The sequence below is a fragment of the Setaria viridis genome, chromosome 6, assembly GCF_005286985.2.
Source record: "Setaria viridis chromosome 6, Setaria_viridis_v4.0, whole genome shotgun sequence".
Lineage (NCBI taxonomy): Eukaryota > Viridiplantae > Streptophyta > Magnoliopsida > Poales > Poaceae > Setaria > Setaria viridis.
In genome coordinates this window covers 7,465,464-7,479,136 of record NC_048268.2, presented here as the reverse complement: position 1 = coordinate 7,479,136, position 13,673 = coordinate 7,465,464, and the positions used below count along the sequence as shown (strand labels likewise).

Here is a 13,673-nt window from a genome sequence, read left to right as displayed (position 1 = left end):
ACCAGTACATACTGATCACTTTCCGACCGGCATTTGGGCTGATCTTTCAAATTTCAGTCAAAATTTGGCTCGATTTCAAAAATTTCGGTCGAAATTTCAGCCGAAAATCAGTGTACCGATCTTACTGGCCATCCCCGATATTTTTCTCTTGATCCGTTAACTTGACCACTGACCCCAACTGAGAATGAGGTTTCGGCCAAGATGGGGGTCGATGCAAACATACGGTGTGAAAATTTTCTTGTGAGAGAGCCATCGACAACCTTCTCAATTTACCCTAATTAATGCCGTTGTGTCATTGGGAGAGGCGAAAGTAGCACAGGAACAGATGAGGGCGATGTCCTCGTTATTAGCCGGTCTCGTGGTGCCCTGGCCTACAGGGTAACATAGGAGCTATGGCATAGCGCCGTTTATCTAATTCGCTACAAGGGAAAGCTTTGTGAGATAGGCCAAATTCCCGATGCTCTCCGGTATCTTGCCGAAGATTTCGTTAGAGGACATGTCTATGGTCCAAATATAGGTTATGTTCCCTATCGAAGATGGTATCGTGCTAGAGATTGCATTAGATGACATATCTACCAAGTGAATATTAGTCGCGTTCCCAATTGTTGATGGTATTGCGCCGGAGAACCGGTTGCCGGCTAGTAGAAGACCGGTAAGGCTAGTCTCAGTGCACAGTTACCAAGACTAAGAACTAGGTAACTGTGCCAGCGGAGTGTTATGGGGATGAAACTTCTCTCACATCTAATGAAACTCTCCTCATAAATGACCTTACCAAGCCAGCAAAATTGCTGATGTGGCATAAAATTTAATGCCCATGAATTCCCGATGCCAGAGCTGATGCTGCCGTTGAAATGGTTCTTTGCTAGGTCAAAGACGATGACATTTGGTAGGGCCCACAGCCCCTCGGGCACATCGCCGGAGAGTGAGTTATTGCCGACGCGGAACCTCATGAGTGTCTTGTAGCTTGCAAAGGTTGCTGATATCTCGCCAGAGAAGTTGTTTGTAGCGAACATGGCCTTAATAAGCCATTTGTTCATGATTTTACTGATTCAATGATAACATGGTCATTGGAACTAACAAATTGGTTAGAACATGTCTTGAAGGTATTCTAGGTCCCAAGGAAGCAACCACAACCAAAGACAAGCGAAGAAACGGAGACATATAGGAAAACACACCATCGGATGTTCTGATAGCCCCCAGATGAGTGTCGGAGCAATTGGTACGCTAAAATGAAGTCAAGCTAAAGTCAACCATCGGATGATCCGATGGTCCCTTTTCTAGTAGCGTCAGACAAATTCTAAGGGACAGGCTTGGAAGACGAAGAAAATCAAGCAGCACCGGATGATCCGATGGAAGGCACAAAAGGAGCGTCGGACAAAACATATTTACTTTGAAATCAGACAAAAGGTTTCGGCTAGAAAGCTCTTCAGCACCGGATGAATTTTGGATATGTCAGTGAAAAAGTTGGGTGTGGGGAGCCAATGGCTAGTTGCACCGGATATTCCGATGCAGGCTAGAAATAGACCATCAGAACATCCAATGATATACTTTTTAACTAGCCGTTAGAGCAACGGCTCTTTCAGCCTTTGAGGCTATTTATACCCCCACTACTTGCCCATTTGGAGTTGCTAGAGTGTCTTGGGACGCATTGAAAATCAAGACTCATCAAGAACACATCCAAAGCCACCAAAAGTGCTTCAGTGATTCATCAAAGGCTTAGCACAAGGTTAGGAGAGTGATTAGTGCTAGGATAGCCTTAGAGAGGAGTGAGTGCAAGGTGTGCCAACCTTGTGACCAGGTTCTAGAGTGAACCACCGCTGTACAAGAGGTGTGCCGGTACCTTGGAGCCTTGGTGGCTCGCCGGCAAGTCTTCGACCCTCCGGCTTGGTGTGGAGCAGCATTGATGACCTTGTGCGGGGGACGTGGAGACCCCCTTCACTTCATGGAGAAGCTCCTTAGTAGAAATGGCATCAAGGTGACCGAGGAACTTAGCGTGTGCCTTAGTGGCCGAGCCTCTGTGGCAAGTCAAAGGGTGCCTTGGGACAAACTTGGTGATCGGGAAGCAATACTCTTATGTGAGTGTTTCAACAACGTGGACTAGTGGTGGCTTAGTGACTACCGATACCACGGGATAAATCATTGTGTCAAGAGTTTACTTCCCTTCATCCTAACCTCTTACGTTTCCGTATTTTAATACTTACAACTTGGGTGCCTTTACTTTCTTAGTGTAGTACCTTACCTTGTTAGGATTGGCTCTAGGTTGCAAAACTTGTTTTGGGATGAGGGTTTCATACTACAATGCACTTCTAGGATAAAATGGTCTAGTTTACTTACATGCAAAATAGTGGATGCCATAGGTTAAGTTTTTAAGTTGCCTGATTCACCCCCTCCCCCTCTTAGGCTACGAGCACCAATTCCTTACACGTGGTATCAAAGCCGAGACTCACATATTTCACAAAGAATCGCCAATTTCATTGGCAAATTGTGAAATCGGCTCATTAAAAATGGTTAGCCTTCACCACCTTGTGAGTTAGCTTGATAAGGGAAAGGGATGGATACAATAGGTTTGGCTCCACATTTTGATGACACAGGCTATCCACATTGAAAAGTTCTCAGGGAAGCATTTCTCCAAGCTAAGGGCCTAAATATTTGGAGAGTTAGTAGTGAGGGCATGAAAAATAAAGGGCAACAAGAAAAATAATATGATGTGATTATCAAGAGCATCATTTTGTCCTCACTTAGTGAAAGTGTTTTCAATCGTGTTTTTACTTGTGAAAATGCTAACGAGCTATGAATGACTATCAAAGAGAACAATGAGGGATCAAAGGACGTATCTAATGAAAGATACGATATTCTCATTGATAAGCTAAATAGCTTTAAGCAACTTGATAATGAGAATCTCGAGGCTATGTACTCACGCTTGAATGTTCTTGTGAATGATATCAATGCTTTAGGTGTGAAGAACATCAAGAATGCGGAACTCAATTGCAAGATCCTTCATAGCCTCTGGAAGCCGGATTATGATTTGGTGAAGGCAATTCTCTTTGAAAAGAAGCTCGATGAGTTAACTCCAAATCATATCTTAAACAAGATCATAGCATTTGAGCTCCAGCTAATGGACAAGCCCAAGGTGCAACTCGAGGACAAGCCCAAGGAACCATCTTCTCCAACTCAAAGTCTTGCTCTTTCAAGTCAACAAGAGAAGAAGTTGAGGAAGAAGGCAACTCAGAGAAGCTCAAGTGAAGAAGAAGAAGAAGAAGAAGAAGAAGAAGAAGATGATGATGACAAAAGCTTCTCAAGTGATGAAGAAACCAAATCCTTGGTAAATGTGTATGCCAAGAAGGTCTTAAAGTACGTGAAAAAGAACAACATGTACGGCTACAATGTTCACTTGAGAGAAGGACGTCATCATCAACAAGTGAAGATCATGAAGATCAAGCACAAGAAAAAGAAGAAGGAGATGAAGCCCAAGCAAGAAGCACTCACCGTCGTCCGTGAATGGATAAGCGGTGGAGAATCAAGTTCTTGTAGCTCAAGTGATGAATCAAGCAAGAACTTCACCACTCGCTTCATGCAAGGTCCCTCATCATCATCACATTTTTGCCTTATGGCCCGAGGTATAGAAAGCAATGTAAGTGATGATGAATCCGATTCTCCTTCTATTGATGATCTTCTTGAGCTAATCCATGAGCAAAAAGGAATCATTAAGAAACAATCTAAGCAAATAAAAGAACTCAATGCTCTCAATGACCTTAATGCTACTCTTGCTACAAATTATGAAAATTTGTTGTGCAAGTTCAACTTACTTAGCAAGGAGCATGAAGAGCTCAAATCTAAAATTGAGAGCATTGGAATTGAAACTAAGAATTCCTTGGAGCTAGATGAATCATCTATCCTTTGTGCAATTCCTATATCTAAGATAGATGTTTCAACTTCTTGCTTTGACTTAATTCATGAATCTTGCTCACCATCTTGCAATGACAAATCCTTTGAGAATATTGTTATATAATCATGTGATGATCTCATTGCCAAGGAGAATGATGAGCTCAAGCAAGAAGTGAAATGGCTCATGGGAAAATTGGCCAAGTTGAAGGGCATGGACAAGGCAGACAATGTACAAGCTTCTCAAGATAAGAAGAGTAACGTCCAACCTTCTCAAAATAATCGTGATCACATGGTGAAGAAGCTTGAGAAGGGAGCAACCGTGACTTGCTTCAAGTGTCATGAAGAAGGCCACAAGTCCTACCAATGCCCTCAAGTGAAGAAGATGAACTTTACCATCAAGAGCTCCCTCATCTACACCAAGCCCAACCACAATAACAAGGCCAAGAGCAACACCTACGTCATCAAGAAAAAGACTAGTGGAAAGGTGATTGCACATAAGGTTGGGAAGATGAAGAAGGAGTGGGGTTGGAATCGACCCATTTGGGTGCCCAAGGAAGTGATCACCAACATGAAAGGGTCTCAAATGGTTTGGGTTCCAAAAGACATGTGAAGCCCATGATCAGCTACGGGGGATTTGAAGGCTTGGCTCACAAGAAGATGAAGATTCAAGTCTAAGAAGCTAAGCTCACAACATTAGACATATATGCCCAAGTCCCCCATCCAAAGGTAATGGTAGTTAGAACCCAACTCAAGCATCATTGTAGCTCCATTGCCATGTCTAGGATTGCATTGTGTTCTCATATGATATATGTTGTAATGCTTAGTTGTTTTTATATGGTAGGTTGCTTGTGTATCTCTCTAACCCACGAGCAACCTACATGGTTTGATATGTGTGGTTCTTTCATGATACATGCTCTTTCATTTATTATCTTTTGTACATGAGCACATTCTATAGGGTTAGCTTCCCTTTTGTTGTCAAAAAAAAATGTGCATACTCTTGGTTGGTGATTCAGACACTAAATGCACACATTTAGGGGGAGCTTTTGTGACTTTGAGACTAACTTATTTTCAAGCTTATCTTGTGTAGTCTCTTAATGGCGCATTCACAATCCGGTGCATCACTCTAAGAGAATGCTATTTCACTCTCAATGTGAACTAACAACTCTATAAGAGTGACTATAGCAATTTGAGCATTCATGCTTATTGAGTCATGTCCTTGCGAACTTACATCTCATATATAAGTTCAAAGAAAATGCATTCATACATTTCTTATCCTTGTGGTACCTCATGTGTTTCTCTTGTTAGCCCCTTTCAAGTGGTGTCATCTTCAAGTGATATCATTTTCAAGTGGCTCATCTCAAGTGGTGCCATCAAGGTAAAAGATTTTTCCCTGGAGGTATGCATTGCTTAATCTTCCAAGTGGTATTCTTGTTAAATCATTTATCTTATGAGCTACCTCCATGCATGATATGTTCTAAGCTTCCTTTGCTCGCATATCTAGTTGTGCACTTGTTTTTCACACTATCTTGTTGTGCACACACATAGGGGGAGCTTAGCTTGTATCATGCTAGTTTCATGAACTGTTGATCCATCCTAATAGTCTACAAGTGGTATCTTCATTGGTACCATCATATGTGGATCATATTTCATGAAGCTATCTCTCTAGGTTACTAATGTTTTTCTTTGAACTATGTTTGCAAGGTCTCGTAGGCTTACAAATGGAAGAGATTGTCTTTTTAGCGATTTGATTCCAAAGGGGAAGAAATGTGGAATCAAGCAAGAGCCAATGCAAGAACCTATGTGTGAACATACATAGGGGGAGAAATACAAGAAAAAGGGAGAAGTACATCAAGGGGAAGTCAAATGAAGATGTTCAAAGGGGAAGGTTGGATGATTGTGTTGATTTTATGCTTGCTTTAATTGTGTTGTCATCAATCACCAAAAAGAGAGAGATTGTAGCGAACATGGCCTTAATAAGCCATTTGTTCGGTGATTCAATGACAACATGGTCATTAGGACTAACAAATTGGTTAGAACACGTCTTGAAGGTATTCTAGGTCCCAAGAAACCAACCACAACCAAAGACAAGCGAAGAAATGAAGAAATCCAGGAAAATACACCATTGGATGTTCTGATGGCCCCCAGATGAGCGTCGGAGCAATTGGTACGCTGAAATGAAGTCAAGCCAAAGTCAACCATCGGATGATCCCTTTTCTAGTAGCGTCGGACAAATTCTGAGGGACAGGTTTGGAAGTTGAAGAAAATCAAGCAGCATTGGATGATCCGATGGAAGGCACAAAAGGAACATCGGACAGAGCATATTTACTTTGAAATCGGACAGAAGGTTTCGGCCAGAAAACTCTTAAGCACCGGATGATCCGATGGGTGCATCGGATGAAGCGTCGGATGAATTTTGGATATGTCAGTGAAAAAGTTGGGCGTGGGAGCCAACGGTTAGTTGTACCGGATGTTCTGATGTAGGCTAGAAATAGACCATCGGAACATCGGATGATATACTTTTTAACTAGCCGTTAGAGCAACGGCTCTTTCAGCCTTTGGGGCTATTTATACCCCCACTACTCGCCCATTTGGAGTTGCTGGAGTGTCTTGGGATGCATTGAAGACCAAAACTCATCAAGAACACATCCAAGCCACCAAAAGTGCTTAAGTGATTCATCAAAGGCTTAGCACAAGCTTAGGAGAGTGATTAGTGCTAGGATAGCCCTAGATAGGAGTGAGTGCAAGGTGTGCCAACCTTGTGACCAGGTTCTAGAGTGAACTACCGCTGTACAAGAAGTGTGCCGGCGCCTTGGAGTCTTGGTGGCTCGCTGGCAAGTTTTTGACCCTCCGGCTTGGTGTGGAGCGGCGTTGACGACCTTGTGCGAGGGACATGGAGACACCCTTCACTTCGTGGAGAAGCTCTTTAGTGGAAACGGCATCAAGGTGACCGAAAAACTTGGCGTGTGCCTCAGTGGCCGAGCCTTTGTGGCAAGTCAAGGGGTGCCTTGGGAGAGACTTGGTGACTGGGAAGCAATACTCTTGTGTGAGTGCTTCAACAATGTGGAGTAGTGGTGGCTTAGTGCCTACTGATACCACAAGATAAATCATCGTGTCAAGAGTTTGCTTCCCTTCATCCTAACCTCTTACATTTCCACATTTCGTACTTGCAACTTGGGTGCCTTTACTTTCTTAGTGTAGTACCTTACTTTTTTAGGATTGGCTCTAGGTTGCAAAACTTGTTTTGGGATGAGGGTTTCATACTAGATCAACCATAGAATGCACTTCTACGATAAAATGGTCTTCTTTACTTACATGCACAATAGTGGATGCTATAGGTTATGTTTTTAAGTTGACTAATTCACCCTCTCCTCCTCTTAGACTACAAGCACCGATTACTTATATTGTTGTCCAGCATGAGCAGCCTCACCATGAAGCCATGCAAAGTAGTGGATGTTATAGGTTAAGTTTTTAAGTTGACTAATTCACCCTCTTCTCCTCTTAGACTACGAGCACCGGTTACTTACATTGTTGTCCAGCATGAGCAACCTCACCATGGAGCCATGCACATGTCCGGCGGGATCGGCCCCGACAGGGAGTTCTCCGACACATCGATGAAGTTGAACTTTGCCTAGCTCCCGAGACTCTGTGGCAATTCCCCGATGAGGTTGTTGCTGTACAAGTAAAGTTCCACGAGCTCCTTGAATTTGCCGAACTCTGGGGGCACCTTCCCAGAGAAGTTATTGTAGGACAGCAGCAATGACACGAGCTGCGTGAGGGCCGGGGCTCGGAGAGACTGCCAACGAGGTTGTTCATGGACGCGTCAAAGTGCTGAAGCTTCGTGAGCTTTCCAAATCCCGCGGGGAGATGGCCAGATAGGGAATTGTTGTGCAGGTCAAGCTGCTACAGCTCGGTGAGCTTGGTGATCTCCGGCGGTATCACGCCGGTGAGGTAGTTGTCGGCGAGCTCGAGGTCGACGAGGTTCACCAGGTCGCCGACCTCCGGCGGGATGATGCCGGCGATGTTGGCCGCAGAGACGTACAACACGGTGAGGTTTGTTAGCTTGTGGTGACCTCATCCGGAAAGGAGTCCGTCCTCACTAAGAACGGGTTGTCGCCGAGCGCGAGCACGGCGAGGTCCGGCGCGGCGGCAAGCGAGGCCCACGGGAACGCGCCGGCGAAGCTGTTCGAGGAGAAGTTTAGAGTACGGAGCTTCGTCAGCGGCGAGACATTTGGTACGGCGCCATCGAAGCCGTTGAACGCGAGGGTCAGGTCCTGCAGCCCCGTGCACGCGGTCACCCTGGTGATGCTGCCGGCGAGTGAGTTCTCCGGCAGGGACAGCGTCGTGAGCGCGGGCAGCGCGCCTCAGATGTCGGCGAACGGTACCGACGTTGCGGCGATACCCTGGCTCTGAATGGAGATGGCCGTGATGACGCGGCCGACGGGGTCGCACGTGACGCCGGCGAAGTCGCAGGGGGAGGTTGCCGCAGCGTCCCACGTGGCGAAGAAGGCGGCCGCCGCGGGTGGGAGTGGGACGGTGAGAACGCGCTTGAAGGCAAGGAGCGCGCCAACCTCGGAGGCAGCGGCGGCTGCAGTGAAGGTGAGAATGGCGCAGAAGAAGAGGGGAACGACGGGCGCCATGGCCGGACCTCGAAGTCGAGGTCTCGACGGACGTTTTGGTTCCTTGCCGTAGTGTCAGCGACTCTTTGACTCCAACTCGTTAATGCTTGAGTTTGTTTTGAGGACCACTTCGTCAAGTCAAGCACCTCTCCTGCACGATGAATGTTGGTGCTTCCATCGCACGGCGAAGACCCAGACACCCAGTAGAGCGCTCGTCATTTTTCTTCCACTCTTGATACAACCTTTCCCATCATCTCCGAGTGTTTGCAGCTATCAGCTTGTCACGCTCTCTTACCATCTCAACCTGCGTTGAAAACTTAGACAAGGAGGCAGGCTGGCGACGGCGAGAAGACGACGACGTGGGTTCGAGACGGCGACCGCGCGCACCTTCCGAAACCGTCCATCTCCTTGCAGGCATTGCCCACGGACACTCTCCACCGAGCGGCCGAGCCCGAGCAGCGCCGCCGTGCTGCATCGCGCTCCCACCGGCCACCATTAGGCTCCTAGCTCCCGCGCCCACGAGACGATTGACGAGGAAGACGGAGAGGCCGAGCTGCTGCCTGTGCAAACCTTGCACGATCTGGACCGCACGTGCTTGATCCAACGGCTGCCAGGGACCCAGGGTGTGGACGGTATTTCATTTACCGTCCACCCTGGTCGTCGCAGCGGCTCGTCGGAGCACCGCTGCGCCGTTCTTCCAGTATGGGACGCGCATTGCCGCGACCGCGAGCGACGAGAGCCTCCGATGGGCGTGGTCACCACTCACCAGCGGCTTCCTGCTCGTCGGGCGCGACATGGCATATCGCCGACGATGCTGACCTGGTACCTGGTTCTTCTGGCGGATCTCTACACCGGCCTCGACGTGCGCGCGTCCATCCATGGGAGCGTACGCAGGGGCATCGCGCCCTGCTCGCGTGCGCCTGCGACGCCACATGATCCAGGCGCGCCCACGCTGGGACCGCGGTCGCCTTCGTCGTCGCCATGCTCTGCCTCCATGGCCGCAGCACGTGCGCGTCGTCTGCACAGGCTACTTTGCGAGATACTCTACGCTTGTTTGCTGCCTGGTTAGAGCAACTCCAGAGTCCCTAAAAAATTTTTCCCCAAAATGAGGTACTGGGCTATGCTAAAAAATTCTTCCTCCAAAAACATATCAGGTCACAGCAGAACGCTAAAACTACTCCCCAATATTTGCCACGTTATCGTAATTGGTCCTACCTCCAGAACAGATCCCTTCTACCTCCAGAACAGAGCTTCATCGCTCCTTCGACCACCACCGACTCTGCCACCATGGCTCCTCGCCTCCTCCTGCTGCTCCTCCTCGCCGCCACCGCCTCGTCACCTTCGGTGCGCTCCAGTGAGCAACGGTGCTCCGCGCAGCGTCTCCAGCTAATCTCACCACTGCTGAAGTCGTCGAGTGCCTGAGCTTGAGCCTCGCCGTGGGTGCAGCCAAATATTCAGAGTTTGACAGTTCAGTGAAAATTCCATTTTTATCAGCTGTCAGCTCATTTGTGGTACTGCCGGGCTGCTGGTGCTCGCCGCCTCGCAGTCACCGGCTTAGAGGACGTCACAGCCTCCGTCGGCGCCGGCCGTGATGCTCGCAACGCCAGCTCGAAGCTAGTCGCGGCCCGCGGTGTCGGCATCTCTGCCACCAACAGCGCAAGCTGCAAATCCATGAAATTGACCGCCCGAAGCTAGCAAATTCCAATCAATCAAGAGAAACTGGGGGCGCTTGATTTGGTAGAGATAGAAAATCCGAGGGAACAGAACAAGTCATCCTCGTCATGGGAGCGGCGGCGTGGAAGGACCGAACTTTGAGGACATAGGTGGAGGGGGCATCGAATCCAGTGCCCTTGTTTCCCTCCACGCTCCATCGCATCATAGACGGCGGACTTCAGCAAAGGGTCCTCACCTCCTTGGGGCTTGGGTGAGGGAGAGGCCCGATTCACGGCCCTCGGTGCTCCGGTACGAGTTCGCGGGGCCCCTTGAGGTCGCGGTCGACGAGTGCTTGTGCGCTGCCGAAGCTGCATCGTCGGCCGGCGCCGCCGGCTGCGCCTAGGCAAGCGCGAGCACTGGCCGTGTTATGAACGACGTATGGAAATATGAAGTAAAGAATCAAGCCACAGAGGAGACACACGATTTAACGTGGAAAACCCCTTCGATGTGAAGGGGAAAAACCACGGGCACCAGCCAGCAACAATCTCACTATCTCAAGAGTTTTGGGTTACACGCCTATGGCGGCTTACAAGAGAATCAGGTCTCCACGAAACCCTAGCAAGGGTGTATATGCTGTACCGTCCGTCAGAAGCCCGGCCTATATCCTGGAGTGAATTTGGAACAACTCCAACAGGCCGTGCCAGCCCCTCCGGCAACCCGGGGATCAGCTCGCCCCGCCCGCCCAGCTGCTCGCCCTGTGAAAAAACACGTGCGGACGGATTGGGGAAGAACCGGACGTCGCGAAAATATGCGGAGCGAGGAGTGTTTTTTTTCGCGTTGCTAATCTTTTGGGAAGTTTTAGGTGTACTGTTGGAGTTCTTTTTTTCTCTTTTTCCCTTAAAAACTATTAAGGGTAAGATTAGCAATCTTTTGAAGTTGCTGGTATGTCGTCCAGCGACTATGCACAAGGTGTTCTCTGCTTTGCCGGCCCCTACTCTGATCAGTCGTTCTGTAGTAGATAAAACATGGTTGTGAACCGTTATGGGTGTACTGTCTGTGCTTCACTGCACTTCTCCAACTTTGCTTCGACAGGTTTCTAAAATAGAGAAAAATCTTCCATCTTGGACCCTGTTTAGTTACCTCCAAATTCCCAACTTTAACACTATGCAAAAAGAAGATTCCCCATCACATCAAACTTGCGGTACATGCATAGAGTACTAAATGTAGACGAAATCAAAAATTAATTGCACAGTTTTGTTGTACTTTGCGAGACGAATCTTTTAAGCCTAATTAGTCAATGTTTGAACAATAATTTACAAATACAAACGAAATACTACAGTTGCGCATTTATGATAAAATGTAAACTTTGCCACTCCCAATTTGGAAACTAAACAAGGCCTTGGACTGCGTCGAGGAGACCCGGAGTTGAGGAGACTCGAGACTGGCCGTCCTGTCACTATCTACCTGGCCTCTCCCTTCCATACTCGTACTACGTGGTAACAGGTGACACATCTGACGCAAAAGTCCATTCAACTCAAGGCAAAGCGTTGAATTTTGCTGGAAGAAAGCAAACAACAGGGACGTTCCCCCGACGGCCTGTGGCGTCGTCGCTGTCCACGAAACAAGCTCGATCGTCCAGTATCTGCGTGGTCAATTCCTCAATCAACGTGACGTGGAGCCGCCGTTTTATTGACCGGCGGTGAGATTGCTGGAAGCCAGAAGAAATCCGGGATGCCCAAAATAAAAGGTGGGTCCCACAGTCGGAAATTGGCATTCGCCTAAAACGATGCAGTGTGAAGCTTCACTTGCGATGCCCAAAACGATGCATCATGTGGCTGTGGTTGGCCTGCAGCATGCAACAGCAGCATGATTCAAGCAAAGTGGTACATTTCCTTTGTTTACTCAACAGGCATCGGTGAACGTTCTTGCGCCGCTCCCATTTTCGTTGGCGTTGCAATGTGCTGAGTGATCCTTATTTCTTCCCTCTCCTGTTCTGAATTATCTTCTTGTTGTTCATTGCTCTGTCGGATCTGCTCATTTTGGTAGCCAGGGAGAAGAGAAGCTCCACGGGTAGGCAACGGCTTGCCAGGCGTCGCGATGGACACAATCATCTTCACTCCGTTGCAGCCCGCGTCTTCCTTGCCTAGCCTACGTCTATTCGCACTGTCAATGGTCAGAGTATAACTCGCCGTCCATGGATGCCGGATGAGGAAGACTTGTTGGGTGAGATGGAGAAGAAGATGAGGGCATTATTCTCCAAATTTTCACCTAAGGTAAATAAGAGGTAAATTATAACGGCATGAGCATAACTAATAACTAAAACAGTACTCCTTCCGTTCCAAATTATAGAACGTTTTGGTTTTTTAATTCATAGATTTTGTTATGTATTTAGATATACCCTATGTCTAGATGCATAATAATATCTATACATTTGGAAAAAGCAAAACAGCGGACGGAAGGAATATAATTTCGCAAATTGTATTGGTATATTCCCAAACCATAGAAGTTGTAACGGCATGGATCTACTAGTTAATAACCCTATATTGAATGACAATTGGTGCTTTCATGGACTTATTCTTTGATGCTGACTGAAGACAAAAGAAAAGAAAAGAAAAGAAAAGAAAATAGAAACCAGTATATACCCAAGAGTCATGATAACCCGTGTGTGCATATATACATGTACGTGGAGCTGCTTTTTTGATAGACTGACTAGCAATATCTAAAATCTATCTTTTCTCTTATTTCCATTCGCAGACATCCTCATTCTGCACCTCCTCTGAAAACAGCTATTTTCATATTGACTGACTAGGCGATATCTAGAAAGAGCTATTTTCATTGACTGACTAGAAATCTATCTTTTTTCTATTATGTCCCTTTGTAGACATCCTCCCTCTGCAGCTCCTCTGCAAAGGGCTATTTTCATTGACTGACTAGCAATATATGAAACCCATCTTTTTTCTTATTTCCCTTTGTAGACATTCCCCCTCTCTTTACCTCCTCTTGAAAGAGCTATTTCCTTTTCCCATACTGAAGAGTAAAATAAACTTTTATCAGTAACTCTCCATACTTTATTGTACTGAATGTGTACTCAAAACTACAAGCACATCTAAACAATCAATATAGTTATGAATTGTTTGTTCTGATTTGAAGAAGAACGAAAAAGAGCGGCCATTCAAGATTAAGAGAAAATTATTCATTCACACATTTTTTTATTTGCGTGTAACACCATGACCATTCCTATACCCAATAGTTTTGGGAATAATGAACGCCAGAGTTAATCCAATTTTTTTGGCCATGTTATCAAAGTAAGTCATAGCTATTGGATATGAATAGGAAAAATGATAGCTAGGTCTGCCGAAAAGCCGTGTATTCCTTAACCTTTGGATACTTGTTTTTGTGAACCTCATCTTTGCCGTGTGCAATCTTGCACTTACAGTCTTCCCTTGCACCAGTCAACACAGCCACTGTCATGTCCTTTTTCAATTGTCCAGACAATATAAAGCAGGCAGACCATGCCTA

At 46.8% G+C, this 13,673-nt stretch overlaps 1 pseudogene; it reads right to left on the bottom strand.

The window, feature by feature from the left end:
• Positions 1 to 411: 411 nt before the first annotated feature.
• Positions 412 to 8,522, bottom strand: LOC117861706 (uncharacterized; annotated as a pseudogene).
• Positions 8,523 to 13,673: the final 5,151 nt, after the last annotated feature.